Here is a 20,607-nt window from a genome sequence, read left to right on the forward strand (position 1 = left end):
GTTTTGTTCTCGTTTTGAAGAGAATTTATTCTCTGTTCATTGTGAAAATATCACCATAATAAGGAAAAGGAAGGAAACTCAACACTTACTTTAGAGTGCCTTCTTGGTCCTGGGATTTGTTATGTTCTTGACTGAAGATGAATGGTTGAAACCAACGGTCAGGAACAGCGATTCTGCTTCAGTTTTGCCTTCTCCAATCCTACTCCGACTGCGCCAATTATGTTTTCCGAAATTGATTTAGATAGCAGCAAATACTGCTTCTCTTCTTTACAGCTTAATGACCAATTTGATGTCAACGTTTGAAATGTTTTCCATGTTTTGAAATGTCTTCATTATTTTATCATTATTTTGATTGAAATTTGTGTTTCTTACAGTCTCCGTGGAATCACAACCAAAAGTTACGTTGAAGGTAAATAAACGGTTAGATAAATATGATGCTAGGAATCTTGATGTATTCGAATATATATAACATTCCAATTTTCATAATGAGAAATAAATTTTTTTGGTTTCCACTTCTTTATCCTAATACAAAAAATACAAACATAGGAACGCTACACACAATACGAAAGAGTATCTTCATAAAATTTCACGAATCTTCTTACCCATCTTAGAGGGATCACGAAAACGGTCATACAAAAATTTGAAGCCTTTGCGCCACCTCTATATGGTTTAGCAAGAATCCATGAAGAGAATGTTCCACTCAGACCTATCGTCGAGTGGAAATCTATTCTATTGAATTGTGTGCGGAGAGATTGGAAGAATCCAACCTCACACACAAGTCAATAAAAATTATCTCGGACTGTCAAACGGCGTTGGCAGTCCGAGCAACTGTCAAGCAACGTCTAAGTTGGTAGCAAATTGCCAAAAACCACTCTCTTCACTAGGAACACTTAACATATTGTCTGGTCTGGATTCCTAGGCTGGCCTGGAAGACAATGAGGCTGCTCACTCCAATGCAAAGGAGGGGTCTGCAAACAGCCTCATCGAACCAGAAACTTTCATTGGCATTGCTTTAGGTTTTGCCAAACAAACATTGGACACCTGGATGGTAAGAAGATTTGAGGACTTCTGGCAAAATCTTCCAGGATTGGCTCACTCCAAGGCGTTCATTCACCCTCCGAAGCTTGAAACCAAACAGTTGTTGGACTACAGTGGGAATAAACTACGATATCTAACACAGGTCACTGTCATCTGAACCATCATATGCAGAGACTCGGACATCGTCACAATATTCCGATCAAGGACATGATACAGCGGAGTATTCCCAACAGATATAACCGCTCCCTCCGCTCATTGTTTATTATCAACTTATTTCCAGTGGGATGATGGTTTTTAGGAACATGGAAATTTCCGTACAACGGTACTTAGGCGGCCATGAAACCATATTGTTGTCGTGGTATGGCAAGATTGTGAAGAGACACCAAACAGATTTCTATTATACCTAAAGTATTTCGACCTAAATATCCAATTCATAATGGAACGAGAAACCAGTTCTTGTGAACAGAGGTGAATATGATATATTGGGCCTCAGAGTGTACAAGAAACCTATACATATACACAGACAGGTGCCTCAGCAAAAACTCTCTAAACACTAACCACAACAAAAGAGATGGGCAATTAAAACGTTGGTTGAGATACCACGACGTATTTGTAAACTTGAGACTCTTCCTGAGGAACTCAATCACTCGGAAAATGCCTTCAAAGAAAATGGGAACAAGGATGTAGAATTCGAACGGGCCTTAAGACCCAGGAGAGAGAATACCAAAGTAAACCCAGCTAGGCTGGTCAAAGGAGAAGCTTTCCTTCCCTATTTTAGGAATGGTTTTCACCGGATTGGGTGATTCTTAGAGAAACAAGACGTGAAACCAACAACATTTATCAGACAAAGTCTAAGGCCAGCTAAGGACACCAGAGAACCTTTTGCACCACCCGGAGTATACCGGATTCCTTGTTTCTGCAGATCGTTCTACATTGAAACCACGAAAAGTAGTGCGGGTACCCGTTTCTCTGAACACAAGAGAAAAACACAGAGACAATTTCAAGAGTCAAGAAGAGGCAATGGACATCAATAAAATCTGGCTACCCGTTCTTAAAAATACACAAAGAAGGTCTGGTCATTTAACTTAGAGAAACCAAGCCGCACGCATTGAAAATAACATAAAATCGGAGTCGAATACGAGCTTCGTAGTTAATACGGGGTGGACAAAACGTCAGGCATAAAACATGCAGAACATGGTAAAAAAACCTGGAAAATACCTTTCACATAATTAATAGTTTGTTAGAATCACAGTAAAATTTTGCTAATTCCGTATCAATTTATTGATGAAGTGGCAAATAATAATAATTCATTCATGGACGAATATTTTGAAAGCAACTCATGTACTCGCTTGTCTTATTGACGAGAGGATTTTATTCGCTGTTTCACCCATTCATCATTCATCCAAATAAAGAAAGAACTCATTTAAAAACTTAATTAAATATTTATTGTAACGAAACGGGGAAAATATTTTCAGGAATAATCAAAAATACAATAAATCACCAAAAACTTACAGCAGACGTGCTGCATTGCTGGAACCTTTTCTGAAGATCAATAGATACTGAATGAATTACACAATAATGTCTCTCCCTGATCTTGACCTCCCTGAATATTTATGAAGATTTATACGCTGACATTGCAACTTTGATCCGGTCACTGTAAATTGCTCAGCATGAAATCTGTGTAAAGTTTGCGTATTTGGAGATTGTTTTATATTTCTATATCCTGTGATCATATCAATTTCGATGTCTATGAACATGGAATATTAAAAGATGGAATTCTGAATACTAAGTGTTTTTTGGGAAAGAAAGAGGAATCTTATTTGAATTGAAGGGGTTATGTTTTTAGGAGTGATTAATTTTTGGGAAAGAACGTTTTTGGCTTTCTACTACTCCATCTTGATACAAAAAAAAGGATGAGGGAATCTTCCAAAGAAAGAAAGGAAGTAATCAAACTGAAAATAAGTAACTCTATACATGGATGTGTAGATTATGCAAAGAAGTAACTTTCAGACACAAACAAAGTGTTTTTGTTTTAGAATATCGAAGTTGAGGTTGGAATATCTTTCAATTCATGTATTCGCTTAAATGAATTTGAATTATTTCATGATTATTTTCCATATTTGACAATAACATAAAGAGATTGTAAGGTTGGGGCACTAAATTAGTTCCGTGAAAATATTTTCCATTTCACAACCTTACAGAGACGAAACGTATTTTTACGGTCGAATTTTCTCTTATCCTTGAAGGACATAAAAACGTCATCGATATACTAAATCAAATACCAGAATGTGCAGGGAATAAAATATCGATCGCGGTGTATCGTTGAAGGAAGGCAAATGAGGCGGTCGATGATGCGTGCTACGGGGGAGGGTACTTACCACTCAGCTTGATTAGAACGGGGCGGGGGCGGTAGCCAGCCTCACACATCTTGCCGCACCCAATATAATCGCCGCCGCAAGCATGCTGCCTGTTTTCGTTACTTCAATAATGCTTTCCAACGTGTTGGACCGAACAAGGGTGTAATTTTGTTAGAGCAAAGATTTGTTTTACAGATTTTTTTTGTATATATTTTTCATTGACAAAGTTAAGGCATTTGGCCATTTCAGAAAAATCACCTGTATGGTTAGGTTTGGGTTGCACACTCAGAAAGTAAATATTGATTTTGTTAGAAATTCAATGCACAGTTGAATGGTATTAAAAAAATCACCTGTCTCAGATAATAATTCATAAGGTCGTTTCAAAAGAAAATGTTTCCAATTTACTGCGTTTCTGAGATACAGATTGTGTTCATCATCGATAAGTCCTATGGCTTAATATAACTATTGACTTTTAATAAGTCTGAAATCAGAATAAATCTATTTACAAAAAAAACAATTTTGTTGTAACAGATATATTTTTATTATGGATCTCATCTGGCAAACAGCTCCTGAACAAGTATTTATTACAATGGATATTTAGCACCCCACGCTTTTCACAACAAAAATAACTTTTTTGTAAATAGATTTATTCTGATTTTGGACTTACTGAAAGTCATTAGTTACATCAAGCCATAGGATGTATTATTCATGTTGAACACAATCTTGAATTAGTTTTGTAACGATCCGTTTATCCCGAATGCGGAATCATTCCAAACTATCTACCTGCTACCCATCAAAGGGACGAGCGAGGAAGAGAGAGACAGTTTACTAAAAGATTAAAAATTGTTATACTAGCGCCCCACGTTGGGCGCCAAAATATTTTATTTGCAAGCAGTCACCGAAATGACATCTATAGTTGAACTTTGTTTTTGTTACAAATAACAAGTCATCGTTACTTCTCAAAACCACCCACAACCAATGTTGTAGTTTCCAATTTTTTTTTATTTTTCTGTATGTGTTACACAGTGTAGTTGTTTCACTTGCTCCCACAAAGAGACTGTGTGAGGAAATTATTTAATCATGTCAATCCTGATCAGGATAATGGGATAAACTCATGAAACTACTTACTGTTTTGTCACCGATTCTTTATAAGTGTACAACGTTTAAATTACATCTGCCCGTTTGGAATTAGTCAAAATCGAGTCCAAAGAAGTCGGTTACAAACAAACATACAAGTGAAGCTGATAAAAGCATGTTGAAAACGGTACTTCGAACCGATTTGGTGGAACTCAGGTACAGTCATTCGATGTATTATGGCACTTATTCAGTCCTACCTAGATTGAAATTATTAGGTCCGCAACAACTTGTGATGTTTTCAAAGAACACACATTAATATGAGACTTTCATTCGAAGAATTGTGTCAATAATATCCACCTCGTAACCGTTGCTGACAGCAATATGCGGAAAATTGCTTACTGAAAGTGGAATATTCAAAAGTCTGTTGATCATACTATTGAATGCTGTTAAATTATGTTGATATGGATGTATAGATGAATTGTTTCGTCCTCGAAAAAAAATTTAAGCCACTCTATTGCCTCAGAAAATTTATCCCAAACTTGGTAGTTTCTTTCTAACTCCTTTCATTTCGAGCCAGTTATTGAATTTAACTTAATCAATTCAAAGGCGTTTTACAAAGCAACCCAGTTGAAAATTGCAACGCCACTGGTTTCAAGAGGTTCATTTTTATAACAAAAACATTCGTCTGCTTTTATAAAAAATTCTTGCCAAGTCTAATTAAGTACTCAACTGTTCTGGAGGCCAGCTAACAGTGACAGTTGTATTGTCATATCGGTACAATTCAGAGCTGTTAATTAACAGTGAATTATTTTACTAACTCATCAATGTCTTGACGTCATCTATCCTAATCGCTGTCCTGATACGAATCCTCTAGACTTTTTTTTTGGTGATCTCGAATCTTTTGTTTATGAAACTCCTGTTCTTAAGGAAACGAATAAATGACAATTGCAATATCATTTGGAAACTACAGGCAATCAGTGACAGATCCATTGCAGTGATGTATTTTATTAGAAAGTAGATATTTTTCTCATTAACTTCAAGGTCGAAATTGTTTATTTTTCATTTCATATTTATGTTGTTCATATAGTTTTTTTAATGAGCCGAAGTGACAAATCAAAAAGTTGTATTTTTAGTTGCTTAGTATAAAAAAACTACAAAAATGAGGCAATGGCGTATTTTTTCAAGACGCCACTGAACTTAATAATTTCTATCGTTAGGGCTGAATGATATTTCATAAATACTTTTTTCAATTTCAACGCCTTGTATCTCAGAAACAAAGCAACTACGCTTATATTGTCATAGCAATTGTTCTCATTGGAACGACCTTGAAAATCATCATCTGAAGTTACGTGCCGTAGTTAAGAAACACCCTGTACATCAACGATCTATTCTGATAAACCACGAATCCAATATTTTGTTATGTAGTACACTTGACTCTCTTTTCCATTCAATTATCATTAATATTATAGTAAATCGACTTCATCAATATGGAAGGAATAGTTATACATTATGTTTAAAAACTTTATATAACAAAAAAAAAGCTGTTTCCGCCCGGGTTCGAACCGGGGACCTTGTGCGTGTGAAGCACACGTGATAACCACTACACTACGAAAACTTATATAGGTAAGTGCAATAAGTCTATGAGAACATAAAATTTGTATCACCAACAAGAATAAATATGTTCAGGACCGGCTGATAAAATGTAGCTAGCTGCATTTTTTCCTAAATTTGTCTCCGATATGCCTACTTTCAAAACTAAGTATCTTTAAATTCACCAACACAATGCTCTTTCACAGATATGCGCGTACGATTACCCCGACTTCCCCTATACTTTCAAATATCATGTTCGATTGGATACGTCATTATCAGTAACTTTTGAAGAATATATCAGTTTACTGTGTAAACAACGGAGAAAAAAATATATAATTACTTATTTTTAAATTACATCGACTCCAATATAGAACGTGTCCTGAACGTGGACTCATCTGAGAAGATCATGAGTTTATAAAATTCTCAATTATCACCTAAAATTTCACTTCCTACCAACCTTCTTGTAATGTACAATCATAAAGGGGTTTGTACTATTTCCGTAGACATTTTATAATGAAAAAAAGAGATTAGTAGTACACTTTTTATCGAAGACATTGTAATGTGTATAGGAAACCAACACAAACGGATAGGTACTGTCAAGTTTGATGAATTTGTGACATCGCCAACGACTTCTATCTCGGAAAAGTGCATATTAAGGAACTGTTCCTTCATTAGATCCCAAATGGGTACATTCCAAGAATGAACAATCTCGATAATCAACTCTCTTTTTTCAATAGTTCCACAAGAACAACAGTTTCAAAAAGTCAAAGCTCCGTTCCTCAATTTTCTCTCACATAAAATATCCACCTGCGCTTTTGAAACCTCTCGAAAGTCCATTGTGATATAAAGGTGGCGGAAACAAACAACTTCTCACTCACTAGGGGGTGGAACGCAATCATAACCGTTAAAGTCGAACTATCACATAGTATTATCTGGCACATGTTGGGTGTGAAATCAATTGAAACAATAAACGTATGATGTCAACATCCTGTGGCGTCGACGCTCCTACATCGCACCACTGATTTTTGACAATAATGTTCGATTTATTACGTGTTTTAACAATAGACCCAGTTGGCCACTAATTCTATCACGCAGATTAGGTCACTGGTTCAGGAATACTGTTGAGCGGTGTTGGGAAATAACGAAATAGGTGCGATATTGTCGTTGTCACTTTGGAACCCGGCGATTTTCAGTACATTTCGGCTATTCTTACGTTATATTCCTCACTTTTTATCAATTCATTGGTTGCTATTTCTATATCCTAGATGGATCGATAAATATTAGAATCAATTTCTAGTTGAAAAGATGTTTTTCAAAGCAGGATAATGGGTGTGAAAATAAATGGGCAGAGAGCTATTTCCGAGCTTTGAAAAAGATGGGGTTATTTCCTGCAAAAAGCCTGCAATTGAAAAAAGGAATTGCTAGCTGTCTTCTCGAAATGAAATTGTGGATTCCTGAGCTCCAATATGGCAATGATTGTGAATAATGAAGGAATCAAAACTGTAGTTGTCACACGAAATCTCCATACATTCTAATGGAATTATACCCAACTCCTAGTTTCATCATTTGACATTTGTCAAACCAAAAAAAAAACTCCGTTAATGTTTAACTTTTTCTGTCGATTTATATGTTCAATTAATTGTTTTTTACTCATTTTTACTGCCCTGAAGAAGCTTCCCACTAGAAGCGAAAGCTTGGCAAAGTAAAGCAGAGTTTTTGATTTTTCATTTTTTGACTAAGGGACCCCGTTATTCCATTCTATTGTACATTTCTCCAGTCGCTAAGTTTCTCAACTTTATATATATATATATATATATATATATATATATATAAAGACATATATATATATATATATATATATATATATATATATATATATATATGTATATATATATGTCTTTATATATATATATATATATATATATATATATATATATATATATATATATATATATATATATATAATACAAAAGTATTTTTCACCTCGACAGACATGACCATCCAAGTATAACGATGACAAAAATTAGAAGTTGAATCCAATAATGATTTCGATTTGAAGTAATATTCTTATTAATGTCAACTTGTTTCGTTATTCGTTTCGACAAAGAGTATAAAAGAATAGAAAAATGTTTAAAAATGCTATCGAAATTTTAAAGAATATTCGTTTTAAGCATTGAAAAAATACTATAACCATTAGCAATATCTATTAACCATTATAATGATTCATTTTCTAAATCAGATTCACAGTGATTATGTTATTTACAATATTTTTGAAAGAAATTAAAAAAAATTGAATTTGTCTGTTTGGGGGTACTAGAGGTAAAGAATGAATGAAATAAGAGAAGGAATAAATCCATAGAAGGAAAAGTGAAAAAAAAACAAACATATTTACAGTCGCATCTACCTCTATTGTCATTAGAGCCTTGTAGCTTTATTTCATGTTTCCGTATGTAACAAATTGGTATTTCTGAGGAAGCTAATAGATTATTAATATCACATTCATTGACGGTGGGAAGCCATAATTTTGTCTTTGTGATAAAGCATGGACTCGGCGAGAGTATGTTTCACACTTTGAAGACTATCACACACATCACATACTGGGGGTTCTTCATTAGATAGTAGATACCCATGGGTGAGACAAGTGTGGCCTAGACGAGGACGAGATAAAATGACCTGGGCTTTCCTTTCATTGGGTGTGTTTTTCCAAGGAAATATTGACTGTTTTATCTCATGAAGTTTTGCTGACGAACTATTCCATTTGAATTGCCAACTATTGATGATCATTTGCTTGTATAGTAAAGTGTCACTTGTGATGTGATGTATGAAGGGACCCTTGTAAACTGGATGAAAATATGTTTTTGATGTAGTGAGTGGAGAGACTGTTTTATGAGAAGCAAGATGAGATGATCGGTGTATAGTTGTCTAATTGCTTCGAGAACGTTCAGTGAATCTGTGACAATCAAGCATTTTGGGATGTTCTTTTCCTCCATGTACTTTAATGCTATCCAAATAGCGTATAATTCACCTGTGAATATTGTGTTTTCTTTCGATATTTTTGAAGTGGCGATGTTGAGATATTATAATTTGTCCTTTAAATAAGAACCAGTTTATAAAATAAAAAAATTGAACACTTCAGATAACAATTAAAACATTGTGTGGGATGATTCAATTCAATCTACCCAAAGTCATTTCTCCATTTGGATATGAGTCAAGAGCAGCCAATGAATATTCATGAACGAATATTTCCGGGACTTCTATTCGAATGCTTTTTCAACTGGAGATCGTTTACCCTCAATTCGCGTGTTGCCACACCTGTCGCATAACAACTTACCTAGGAGTCTTTATGGCTTTTGAAGAGGGGTAGTTTTCCTCGTATTAAGGATCTCCCTCGACCATCTGTTCAGTATTTAAGGTTACAGGAAGTATTAAAAGCAAACAAATGGACCTTGTATAATGTGGATTACAGGTAACATCAGGTATAATGATTATAATAACAAATATCGATGTTTTCATCAAAGAAACAAGTGAGCAACATGAAGTCGGAATTGTCTGATCAATGATAGGATTTCATAATAAGAAATATGAATTGGAAAGTGCAAATATGGATCATTTTTTGTCCTATCGAACCCATATCGAATGATCACAATTTGTACATAATTTTGTCATTAGTAGCAATATCAATGCTGACTCTGATAATTTGAATCAATACAGGTTATAGTAATTTGAAAAATGAATGTGTATGTTGTGTGGTTGCAAAGGTCTCCGTAGTCGGGAACCTGTTTGACATTTCAGCTTTGACTTGGAAGCCATTTTCCAGGAGCTATGATCACACTGAGGTCTCAATATTTCTACTCCTCAGGTAGTGACACGCTGTAAGGGTTTTGTCACTTGACACGGGGGTCAAAATGTGCCTGTCCTAGTCGACACTCAGGAATTGGCATGTGTTACCACCAAAAACAATCATGAAACTATTTTTTTGATGAGCAGTTAACGAAATTGATCATTTGTTCATCTTTTACTGCCTAATACAGGTCTATGATTATTCATATCAGATTTGGTAGCTACTCGTGGTACTCGTGGACAGAGTAAATTTAAAAATTCTTTCTGATGCTGAATCTATAGAGGAGATGGATGTCGAGTTTACGACTCTCCAACTAACCATAAATTCAGTTCAGAAGCGAGAGCTTCTCAACTCTTGATCCAACAACTGAACCTTAAAAAATAGGTTTGGTGATGCAGCCAGGAAACGACTGAGCCCTCTCCGCAAGCGGAGTACCTTATAAAACCGCCTTGCACCAAATTCTTGAGGGGCGTACGCTGAATCTGTCTCAGGTGGGAACACAAACCCCCCATGAGCAGGTTAGCAAACGTGTTCGCTCAAGTGATGATTCACCAAAACCAGAGGCGAAAAAGCCCTGCACGGCTGAATCTAAGGCATCGTCAGGTGTAGCTGACGTGCAAAAACCTCATTAACAGAGCATATACTTTGTGTCTGCCCCGCTGGGGACCGAATCAGGTCTTTAGAGTTTGGCAGAGCTGTAGTCTTACCATCTGACCTGAAAGACCACTCACCATACAAAATAATCGGCTTCGTTAATAAGCTGAGTTCATTTGGCCGAGTGTGAGTAGGTGGGAGCCACAATAAACCCTTGCGGGTTTCGGTGGAGGGTCGAATAGACTCACTCACTTTGGACCTAACCTAATGAAATTCGAATGACTATTTGCAGATGACATGAAAATATATCATGAAATCCAAGATGAAGCAGGCTGTTTCACATTGCACGAGGACATACATTCTTTGAACAATTGGTATTCTTAATTAATTGTACTTGAACACAAATAAATGTGAAATAATGACATTTACACGTAAAATATTACCGGTAACATTCAACTATGTACTAGATGGTGAAAGTTTAATGCGAATCACGGAATCAAACGATCTGGGGGTTTTGTTTGATCAAAGACTCACGTTTTCCAATCATTTCCAGAATGTAATATCAACTGCAATTAGAAGTCTGGGTTTCTTGATACGCAACTGCAAGGAATTAAAGACATTTCATTCTTTGAATAGTCGTGTTACGAAGTGTTCTGGCGATGTATTGAACCTATTGGAGCCTCTGGAGACACCCTACATTTTGTTTTATGAGAGAGAGGACATTGACAGTTCGAGATTTTCAGATGATGTGGTGCTGCAGGTTTTTCCGGGTTTTCCTGCAGCTGAAAAAGCAAATGCGCCACTGGAATCAATGAAGTCGCCCCGGAGCGCCAATTAATTTTTATTGTTGTTTTCATTTTTATCTTCGAAGTTGAAGTTCAATAATTCCTTATTTAGAAAATGAGTCAGATGTCACTAGACCTACAGCAATACGATATGTCAATAATTTCGCAATCTCTCGATAGCGCAGCAGTTTGATGCAAGTCAAGTGAATACGAGACTCTCAGACCCCTTGTACCTAGATTCTAAACGAAAAATTGAGTATATAGTTTAAGATTGAAAACTCACAGAATAACCTAGATCAAACAATAAATGATTATTTTCCTTATTTTTAGCGTGTTTGTATGAAAACTTTTGTTTGAAAATGTTTTTTTATAATTTTTATTTTTAACTTTTTATTTCTCTTGTTATTGACAACTACAAATAACATTTTTTCCGTTTATTTCGCCTCAATCTCCATTTTTTTTCCAAAAAATCATAATCGCCTACCTTGAAAACCCCCAGATTCCAATTTTGAATAAATTGGGCAATAATCACAAAACTTGTCCACCATTGTGGAGCCACCACGTTGAATTTCCCAATTTTGACATGAGAATCATAATCTCCGACCCCAAAAACCCTTAGATACCAAATTTGATTCGAATCGGACTATAATCACAAAACTCGTTTGCCATTTGAAGTCTCCATTCTGTTTTTTCTGTTAACAAAAATTTGATAATGCATTATCACCGGGAGTATGTACACCTGCAAAATTTCAAATCAATCGGATGATTAGAACTGGGTGAAATTCAACTTGCAATATTTCTTACATTGTTGGTTAGTTTGTTACCTGTAAGTGAACCTAATTCTACAAGCTTATAAATAAAAGCTTGTCTCAATATACGTTATGCGCTCTAACCCGTAATTATAATTTTGGCCACTTCCTGTGAAATATCCAGTACTAAATATTTATTCCCCATAATTTCGGAATATTCCATTTACATTTTATTGAAGAAATATCAAAATATGTATTTGCGCGCCGCTGTTCTAGGGGCGTGGCTACTACCGCAAATTTTCTCTGATTATTCTATCGCGCCTGAATTCAGTCAACTATCAATGATCTGATGTGAATAATTTGCCTAACTAGTGGCGTTTGTATAAATTTAATTTTGCAAAATATAATCTTATAATTTATTTTTTTTGAAAACTGAGTGTTTTATTGCAAGCTACATAGGCATTGTAAGGTTCGGACGAAGACATTAGGAATTTTTAGTAAGCATTATCCTGTGCAGAAGTTCAATAAAACTCCTTCAAACAAGACATTTCACACAATAATATTTGGAAAAGTATTTTATTTTCTCAAAAAATCTCTTCGTCCAAACCTTCCATGCCCTTTTCTGAATATAATGACATGAGCAGAAATCCTTTAAACATATCTGTCATTACACATTTTGATAAAGCGTACGTGTCTGTAGGCATACCCGGCAAAACCGGGTATGCACTACACTGATCAGGAGTAAATTAGTGTATTGAAGTATCGTTTGGAATCCGTCCCATATGAAACATATATCTAGTTTAGAAAATGTTCAATTTTTTTTTGAAATATGCATATTTCAAAAAACATGGTGCTTATCCCGAGAGGGGTTATAGCTATAACTCATTATTGGACGAGTTCCAAATGATATATCAAAAAAAAAATCAGGCAAAGCCGCGTTTTGCATATAAAATAATACATGGACAGATAGATTGCTCGCCTCTATTGTCTCAAATGCTATTTAGAGTACTGCGTATTTGATCTAGATTCTGTAGCACATTTCATATCCCGGTTTCCAATACACTGCATCATTTTCATTCTCCCATAACTACTATATCTAGAAGTGTTAATAAGTTTCCTAGTGTAGATATTTTTTTTAGTGTTCAAACAATTCAAAAAAGAGATTCTCTGTTTCATTCAAAAACGATCTTACAGTATGTTAGGAATCACACGTTAAAAGGTAAGACCTCGTTAGTCCTTAGCTAGCACAAGTTTCTCAACGTCTCAGAGTTGTCGTTCGTATGGGGGCGACAGCTGATTAACGGAAAAACAGATTTTGAACAGTATAATTATCACAATTCTAATTGTATACACCTGTAAATGGGCTTTTGGACATGATAGCATGTATTGAATGAATGAATAAATAAATAAATATAGATATCTTTTATGATTAAGCAAGTATTCTCAAAGGTTTATCCAGTTCCTCTTGATTGAATATCATAAGCTCATCATAACGACATATTATAGAAATAACTCTGGTCTGACAATTCCACACATCGTTCATCCATTTGATTTGTTGAAAATACTACATTTAATTTCTTATCGTGAAGAGTGGATTTCAACAAAACAGTAGGCCAATCCTTTATCTTACACAAATATAATAGGATTAAACTTTGAAAACTGCTTCACCTTCCACTTTGATTCAGAATAATTTTTCAAATAACGAACTATTTCTGTAAACAGTAGGTACTTTGACTGCTGAAATTCTGAGACAGAACATTCCACACGGAACATGGCACATGTCACCCGTCATATGTCACGTCAGATAATTTTATTGAGTTAAGAAATGTAATACTTTCCGGAAATGTCAATGCAAAATGTCACTTTGGTTTTGTTACATTCAATAAGATTCTGTTGTGAAATTTCATATTCTTTAACGAATTCTTTTTATTAGGCTGATACACATTGTTTGCCTTCATTACATTAGTATTATTATTATGCCAAGATCATATAGGCACGTTCACTGGAGATATTGCAAAATATAGTAAACAGCATATTTGCTGAACAATAAACCTAATAGCGTCCCCTCCCCCTTTTTAATCAATCCCATAAAGATATGACCGGGCAAAACAATAAAGCGAATACAGCATAAGTGACAAACGGGTCTGAATTCGCATGAACTTGCAAACATAAGAAAGAATACGATGGGGGTGGATCGCGGAGAGACAAGTGAATAGAGCATTGCGAGAACCTGATGAAATACTGGGGTTGTAAGCTGGCATTACATGGCTTCAATCAGGCCGGAGAAGGGCATTGTTGTGAAAAGTCAGCGGGTTTTGTTTGATTAGAAAAGCAGAGTCCGTTTTGTCCCTAATCATCGTCATGAATACCGTAAATGGGTCCGGATTTCGAACGGATATGGCTTGCCAGATTGCACGAATGGAGATAGATTAAAGAGCTGGCCACGGCTTTGTGCGGGGGATGTATTGGATAATCAAAGTATGGATTGAAAGAAAATCTGTACCATTCATTTCAGAGGAGTGAACGCGAAAATACTCATTGACTTGCGGAAAATCTACGAATGGAATCACGTTCAAATTAATTTTATATAACCACTAATGAACTGCATGAGTTACATTTAAAGAAACTAGAATCATTACCACTGAATGAAACAACTCCAGTTTTCTCCAAAGGTCAGAAGCTTCGAGATTGTTGTTCAAATATTACGATATACGGGGGTGGTCCAAGAAGTAAACGGTCCAATAAAGAAAACACAAAAATTTGGAAAAAAAAATATTTTTCAACATAATCTCCTTACACCCTTATATAGTTTATTCAGCAATGTTCTATATTCGAAACCGTTTTTTGAAAAGAATTGTATTCCTTCTCAAAATAGCCATTAACTGCCGACATCACTCCTTCATCGTTGGAAAATCTTTGACAACTGAGCCATTTTTTCAAATTTGAAAACAGAAAATGATCCGAGGGGACCGAATCTGGCGAATGGGGTGCATGAGGTAGCAATTCAAACTTCAATTTTGGTCATTGCGATAATGGATTTGTGAGTTGGTGCATTGTCTTGATGAAACAACACTATTTTCGTAGCCAGCTGCGGCCGTTTTTGCTTTATTTGTTCACTTAAACGTTGCAATAAGTCCGTATAATACTCGCCGTTGATAGTTTTACCTTTTTTAAGATAGTCAATGAAAATCATCCCACGCGCATCCAAAAAACCGATCCCATGACCTTTTTTTTAAAGACAAAACACAAGCACTACAGGATAATCCTTAAGGCGCTCTTAAAGCGGTGCCTGTGCGAAAGTAGTGATTCACATTGGATTTGAATCGCTGGAGATTAAATCCATTCAGAAAAATGTTCTCAGGAAGTTTATTCCACATAAACGCCGTTTCCCAAATTAAAAAGTTCTTAAACACTGAAGTTCGAGGTGTACTGAGTTGAACCTCATACCCATGAGCAGCCACAGTCTGTCGCGTATTTCTGATATGTATCACTCTTGGTGGAATCAAATGTGCCAAGTCACTTGAACATTTCCCGTGAGCAGTCTGCATCAGTACTCCAAATAAATCATAATCAGAATAATATAATGATGTTTATCTGTGAATCTTCAAAACTGTATGACATGTAATGTTTTGATGAATATGAATATTGATGAACAGGGTACTACCTGAAGCTGAATTGTGTGCAGAAATAACATGAAAAGTAAACAGACGTACTGGTTAGGTAATGCTGGTTGAATGCAGCAAAATGGAATAAGACACATGAACCAATTCTTAAAAATAGACTGTAAGTTATACAGGGTATAACATAAGTACATTAAAATATTCAAGTGACGTATTCCTGAGACAATTTTAAGAAAAAAAGTCTATATGAACTTGTGTCCGAAAATGCTTCGTTTTGGAGATACGGGGTGTTGAAATTGAATTTTTTGTTCGCTTTTTGAAAATAACTCTTGCAAAAAATAAGTTATTTGCACGAAATTCGGTACCCGTATTTTTTTGGACGTGGAAAATCATAATTTCATATCAATTTTCATGTAACATCTAGAGGGCGCTTCAAATTGCCCTTACTTTTTTGACAGTAAACTTTTGCTACTTTTCATGAAAAAACCTAATTTCCACACCTTTTCTAAGTAAAAAAAGTACACTTCCTCAACAACGCTGGAGGTGATCGTTTTCGAGATATTTACAATTTTCTATATCGATGCATATCACTTCATAGTCAAATTTGATTTCAATAATTTTTGTCACTCTCCGCTTGCAAATTAACTTAATTAAATCGAGTAGGATATGAAAGTTTGTTTATAAAAATAGAAGTTCGCTGTCACATTTTCAACTATTAATTGACAAATTCACAGTTCGGAGTTTATAAAGTGATTTTTTGGTACCATGCCCGACTTTACGAAAGCTGAAATGGCTGATATGGTTTCTGCATACGGCTTGGCTGACGGAAATTCAAGCAAGGCCAGACGCATCTATCAGGAAAGGTATCCCCAACGCGTGACTCCTTGTGCAGCGACATTTGCGAATCTTTTCCGGCGACTTTCCGAATCTGGAAGCTTTGAAACAAATTCTGCAGTAGGACGGCCACGGACTACAATAACTGTAGAATTGGAGGAGGCGGTTCTCGAAGAAATTAGTGAACATCCAGAGACAAGTACAAGAAAAATTAGTCAAACTTTAAATGTGAGTCACATGACAGTTTACAGAATTTTAAAGGGACAGCAATAATATCCTTATCATATTCAGCGTGTCTAGGCACTTACGCTACGTGATTTCCAACCACGTATCGAATTTGCTCAATGGCTTTAAAGAAAAGTCGAACAACATCCGCAAATTTTATCAAAAATCCATTCCGTTTGAATGGAGATGCTTACCTATATTTTTTGGAACACGAGCTTCCCCAACTTATGGAAGATGTTCCCATTGGTCTCCGAAATCACTCTTGGTTTATGCTTATTTGAGTGTGATAGCAAGAAATTTTTCAGACGTAGCATATCCCAACGATGGATAGGAAGAGGAGGCACTGAGTACTGGCCACCGAGGTCACCGGACCTCAAACCCGTCGACTTTTTCTTCTGGGGACACCTAAAATCACTAGTTTATGCTAGCCAAATTGAAAACGCGGAAATGTTGAGGGATCACATCATAGCTTGCTGCGAAACGATAAGAAACACTCCGGACATTTTTCAACGGCTGCGGAATTCTTTGATGAGGAGAGCAGAAGCTTGTATTACTGTTGGGGGTCGTCACTTTGAACAGTTGTTGTGATAATTGTTTTGTTCAATTTTTATATGTTTATTTTCCTAATAAATGACATAGTACTTCTCCGAATTGTTTTTTCTACAAACTCCGAAATGTAGCACTTTCTAATTGAATAATTAAACCTGATAATTTTGTTCAATTTGGATTGAATGAGCAGTTCGATAATGCTCGGTTTAGAAGAAGTCTGTACGGGTATACCGCGTATAAAGTTTGATGAAAATAACTAAAATTGCAAAAAACTTATGACAACAACCCACCATGTTTCGAAAAATTTCAACAATCTGTATTTCGAAAACGAATCATTCTTCGTTAAACATTTTATAGGAAACAGTTGTTTATTTTGACGAGATCCACCACATACTTAGTTTATGTAATATGCTAAGCTAAGTAATATGCATCGATATAGAAAATTGTAAATATCTCGAAAACGATCCACCTCCAGCGTTGTTGAGGAAGTGTACCTTTTTTACTTGGAAAAGGTGTGGGAATTGGGTTTTTTCATGAAGAGTACCAAAAGTTCACTGTCAAAAAAGTTAAGGCAATTTGAAATAAATAATGACAGCGTACGCCGCGCCCTCTAGATGTAACATGAAAATTAATATGAAATTATGATTTCCCACGTCAAAAAAAATACGGGTACCGAATTTCGTGCAAATAACTTATTTTTTACAGGAGTTATTTTCAAAAAGCGAACAAAAAAATTCAATTTCAACAACCCGTATCTCCGAAACGAAGCATTTTCGGACACGAGTACATATTAACTTTTTTTTAAAAATTGTCTCAGAAATACGTCACTAGAATATTTTAACGTACTTATGTTACACCCTGTATATCAGAATGCTGATTAGTAATTATACTCTTGTTTATTTTGATTATTTTCATTCATGTTACGGTTAGGTTTACCAATAGACGTCAAATTTGTTCAGTTTATTCTCTAGTGCAATATAACGTAGAGGTACAGAGAGATATACCTATTTTCAGTGATGTCATACTTATAATCGGTGGGCATGAAGGATATGTTTTGAAAGAGTGTGTGAAGGATGAAGTTTTAAAAAGGTATTTTCTGTACCTGGTATCGTATAGTGCAATGTTGATTCAAGTAAAATTGTGAAGAATCTTTACTCATAAATGCGAAAGTCGATGGATGTAGCCGTTTATACGTCATAGGAAATTATCATGAAAAATGAGAATTGAAACTTTCTGTTTTTTACCACTCTCATTTGTAAATAACGTTACTGCAGTTTCGTCCTATAAGGACATTTTCAAACTTATACATTAAACTAACTTAAAGGTAGTCCTAGTCCTGACATAAATTGACGTAGTCGTCCAACGGACATTTGCTAAAGACTCATTTATTGAATCAATATTGAAATGACTCTCAGTCTAGCAAATATAATCTGATTTTACATTGAAATAGAGTATATGTGAACCTCGAAAACAATTTGCCAAAGCTCTGAAATTGTAAAACAACCACGTTTCGCTAAATGTTATCCTGGAAATATAATCTCATAAACGCGCCCTACACGCATCGCAACAAGAGGGATGTATGGTTTATTCTATAATGTATGTCCGTCCACTCGTCAGCCACATGTTGGTCGTGTGTCGTGAAGTCTACCAAGTGACACGTGTGGTCTCATCCATCCTAGTCGGGCCAGAGGCAAGGTTTCCTATTTTTGTTACATCAAGCCTTACGATTTATGAAAATTGATTTCAAGTTGCCGTATAAGCGTATTGAAATAATATTTTTGGGTCATGAAAAAATAATTGCATGACATGAAATGCAAGATTGAATCAAAAGAAAAATGATCTTTTAGAAAGGTTAGTGTTCGGAAAAACTAGCGGAAAACGTTCCTACAACAACACATCGAAATATACAAATTGCATTTATGTTGAAGAAACAAAAACCTTTTCGATATATTTCAAAAGCCCACACATCGGTTTTCTCCAAATAGATTGATGCCTTTGAACCGGATATAATAATGTCAGGACAGATAATTCCGCTTTCTGCTTCGATTAGTTTGTTGGGGGTTAAAATGGACACCAATATACCTCGGTACAATCATGTCGCTGGAATTGGAGAGGCTGCTTCTCAAAAACTTGGAACACTGTTCCGAACCAGAAAACTATTTACATGTCAGCAACTTTTGATGCATTATAAAGCTCAGATCAGACCTTCTTTGGAGTATTGTTCTCATGTATGGGGCTCCGCTTTTAAGCATACCCTGAAGCTGCTGGTTTCCATCCGGAAAAGAGCTATATGCCTGATTGGAGACGCGAACATCACTTGCAACCTTGATATTCTGGAACATCGAAAAATGGTTGGAGATTTGCCTCTCTTTCATTGATACTTTCAAGAGAGGTGTTCAAGTGACTTGGCACATTTGATTCCAACAAGAGCGGTACGTATTAGAAATATGCGCCGGATTGTGGCTGCTCATCGTTTTGAGGGTCGACCCAGACACCTCAAACATTACTATTCAAGAACTATTTCATCTGAAGAACTTCGTTTATGTGGAGTAACTTTCTGAGAACGTTTTTCCAAATGGATTCAATCTTCAGCGATTCAAATCCAACGTGAATCACTACTTTCACACAGGCACCGCTCATAAAGTGCCTTAAGAATTTTCCTGTAGTAATTGTGTTTTGTCCAAAACATATGCACTACAGGAAGACAGGAGACACTATTTTTTTTGGGCAGTCCGAAGCTCAAATACATTTGAGAAATATAGCTATTGAAACATTTTTTTCATTACTTCTTCAGTATCAGGCATTCTTATATGCCTCCAATAATGGCTGGCTGTAGCTTAATCAATACCAGAAAAATTACCTGTTGCTTAGAAAAAAATTCCAGATGTGTGAAACAGTAACGTCAAAAAAATTTCCTCTTGAGTTTTTACAGCACGGTTCGTACAAATTTCAAACATATAATTTACCTGCTCTTTTTCAATATTGAAGACAGACTATCAACAACTTAAGCAGTAACAAGGTGAATAAAATCAGTACCATGAGCTTAAACAGGAAAGTTCTCCGCCGTGGGTTCTTACTCGTATTTCTATTGTTTTCATTGGAATCTTCCAAAGTGTTTAGTTTGAACATTTCAAATGGTAATATTGGAATTTGGTGGTTTTGTTTTCTTGAGGCTGCTGTGGACTGTGTTTGAAAGTTTGTAGTAATATTCAGATTGGGGCTTACAATTTCTAGCGACCTCATGTCAACCAATTCACTGAAAGGGTAAGTTAGGTTAGGTCCACAGTGAGTGGGTCTATTCGATCCTCCACTGTAACCCGCAAGGGTTTATTGTGGCTGACACCTATT

General features: G+C 35.7%; 1 protein-coding gene and 1 non-coding gene across 2 annotated transcripts in view; one reads left to right on the top strand and one right to left on the bottom strand.

The window, feature by feature from the left end:
• Nucleotides 1-20,607, top strand: part of Lim3 (Lim3 homeobox protein) — a 90,220-nt gene that overhangs the window by 16,509 nt on the left and 53,104 nt on the right. The window lies entirely within an intron of this gene.
• TRNAV-CAC (transfer RNA valine (anticodon CAC)) lies at nt 6,015-6,087 on the bottom strand. Its single transcript has one exon. It is a non-coding gene; the product is annotated as a tRNA-Val (tRNA).

The sequence above is a fragment of the Leptinotarsa decemlineata genome, unplaced genomic scaffold, assembly GCF_025532065.1.
Source record: "Leptinotarsa decemlineata unplaced genomic scaffold, Ldec_3_MD MMD2_tig00000882_RagTag_RagTag, whole genome shotgun sequence".
Lineage (NCBI taxonomy): Eukaryota > Metazoa > Arthropoda > Insecta > Coleoptera > Chrysomelidae > Leptinotarsa > Leptinotarsa decemlineata.